General features: G+C 82.1%; 1 non-coding gene across 1 annotated transcript; it reads right to left on the reverse strand.

Annotated features, from left to right (window-relative positions):
* Positions 1-344: 344 nt before the first annotated feature.
* Positions 345-497, reverse strand: LOC141477719 (5.8S ribosomal RNA). The gene has a single exon (XR_012463727.1). It is a non-coding gene; the product is annotated as a 5.8S ribosomal RNA (ribosomal RNA).
* Between the last annotated feature and the right edge of the window lie 2003 nt (positions 498-2500).

Genomic DNA, 2500 nt, shown 5'->3' on the forward strand with positions numbered 1-2500 from the left:
CCGCCGGTACCCACCCGCAGACAGCCGCCCGCGCGCGGCGGGGCCGGGGGCGAGGCCCGCGCCTCCCCCCGACCTCTCTTCTCTCCCCGCCGCCGACACCCCGGCGAGACGAGCTCCGCCCAGCGGGCGCTCCGGGAGCGGGGAGCTTCGGAGCGCTCCCCGAGTCTCCATTTAGGGGGACGAAGGCCCGCACGCGGGGCCTGCGAGGCGCCCCAGCCGCGCCGCAGCGGCGCGCCGCGCCCCGCCGACCCGACCCGACCCCCCCCGACGCCGCAAGGGCGAAGAAGGGGGGGCGGCGGCGACGGCGGCGGCGGCGGCGGCCGAGCCGGCGATTGATCGTCACGCGACGCTCAGACAGGCGTAGCCCCGGGAGGAACCCGGGGCCGCAAGTGCGTTCGAAGTGTCGATGATCAATGTGTCCTGCAATTCACATTAATTCTCGCAGCTAGCTGCGTTCTTCATCGACGCACGAGCCGAGTGATCCACCGCTAAGAGTTGTCTGCTTTTCGGCACCGCCCCGCGCGCGCGGGAGGGCCGGGACCGCTCCGCGGGAGCGGCCCCTCCGGACAGCGGCGGCCCGCCGGCCCGCCCGCCCGCCGGCCCGCCCCCTCCGCAGGGGACGCGACGCGGCGCGGCGGGGCGAGAACGACGGGGCCGCCTCGCCTCGACTGACCGTACCGACACACGACGAGGAGAAAAAAAAAAAAAGCCCCGAGCGGCGAGGGCGCCGGGAGCCCGCGCTCCCGGCCCAAACCGGCGGAGAGGAGCGCCTCGCTCGCTTCGGGGGGCGGCCCAGGCGCCCGGGCTCGGCCCGGCCTCCGCGCGGAGGCCCACGACGCCCCCGGCCGCGCCGCCTGCCCGCCTCTCCTCGGGGACGCGGGACGCCCCGCCGGCCCCCCCGCGCGCGACGGCTCCGCCGCGCCGCGACGTCCTTCTCCCCTCCTCTCCCGCGGCTCCGGCCCGCCCCGCCGGCGCCCGGCCGCGGCCTCCGCCGCCGCGCCGGAGGCGGCCACCGCCGGAGCCCGAGCCGGCGACGCGCCGCCCGCGGCCGCGCCGGACGGCGGCCCGCCGCCGCCTCGCGGCGGCCGCCCGCCCGGAACCGCCGCCGCCGCCGCTCCTCGCCGCCTTCCGCGGGCGCGCGCCGCGCGGAAAGCGGACGGCGCTGAGGCGGGGGCGACGCCCGCTCTCCCCGTTTCCACGCGGAGACCGGGAGCGGGACGCCTCCGCCCGCCCGCCCGCTCGCCCGGCGCCGCCGGGAAGGGCGGCGGGGGAAGGGCGGCGGACGGGGCCCGGGCCGGGACGGCCGCGCCTGGCGGCGGGCGCCCTCCGGCCGGCCGGCAGGCCGAGCGGCGACGCCGCCGCTCGGCACGGGGTGCCGCCTTCGCCGGCGCTCGGCGGCGGCAGACCGCCGCCGGAGCGCTCGCCGGAGCGGGGGACGGAGGGAGGGAGGGAGGGAGCGGAGCCGCGGCGCGCCGCAGCCGCGCCGCGGAGGCGCGACGGCGCGCCTCCCGGGCGAGCCCCCGCCGCGGGGACCCGCCCGCCCCCGGCGGGGAGCCCGCGCTCCCGCCGGGGTCGCCCCGTTTCGAGGCGGGCGAGGCCGGACACGGCCGGCCGCGCCGCGGTCTCTCCGCCGAGACCGGTCCGCGGAGAGGGGGGGGCAGCGGAACCCCTCCCCGGCACGGCCGCCCGCGGGACGAGCGCGGGCGACGGCCGGCCGTCCGTCCCTGCGCCCGGGAGCTTCCGCGGAGAGACTCCAGCCCCCTTGCGCAGGACGACGACGACGGCGCCGCCGCCCGGCCCGACCCCCGGGCCGCGCCGAGCCGCCCGAGTCTTTAAACCTCCGCCCGGCCCCCCGCGGCCTTCGACCCCCTGTGTATCGCTACGGCGAGGGAGGGCCGCGGGAGAGCGCGGACGCTAGGTACCTGGCCCTGGGGTGAGGGAAACGACCTCTGGGCCCCGCGGGGGTGCCTCCCCCGCTGCCGCCTTCGGGGGAGCGTCCGCCCGCGGGGGCGCGCCCGACGTCCGCCGCCACAGCCTCGTCCTCCTTCCCGGGGCCCGGGGTTTCCCTCAGCAGCCCGGCGCTGCGCCCGGGAGGAGAGCCGCGGCTCGGGCCGCCCGCTCGCGCGGGAAGGCCGCCCGGCGGTCGCCTCGCCCGCCGGAGGGCGGCCAACGGCGGCGGCGCAGCCCTTCCGCCCCCGCCCCCCGCCCCGGCTCCCCTCGGCGGGGAGGATCGGGGCGCGGAGAAGAGACGGGGGACGCGCGCCGCCGCCGCGCCGCCAGGCGCCCGCGCGCCATCCCGGAACGCCCGGAGACCCCTCGCCGCCTCGCGCGGCCGGGCCGGCAGGGCAGGCGCGGGGCCGGCTGCGCAGCCGCCCCCGGCCTGGGCGCGGGGAGAGCCGGGGGAGCCGCCTCCCCCGGCCCCGAAGGCCCTCGCTCTCGTCTCCCCGCTGCCCTCGCGGCCGGCCGCCGGCGCCGCTCGCCGCTGCCGCCGCTCGCCGCT

The sequence above is a fragment of the Numenius arquata genome, unplaced genomic scaffold (genome assembly GCF_964106895.1).
Source record: "Numenius arquata unplaced genomic scaffold, bNumArq3.hap1.1 HAP1_SCAFFOLD_557, whole genome shotgun sequence".
Lineage (NCBI taxonomy): Eukaryota > Metazoa > Chordata > Aves > Charadriiformes > Scolopacidae > Numenius > Numenius arquata.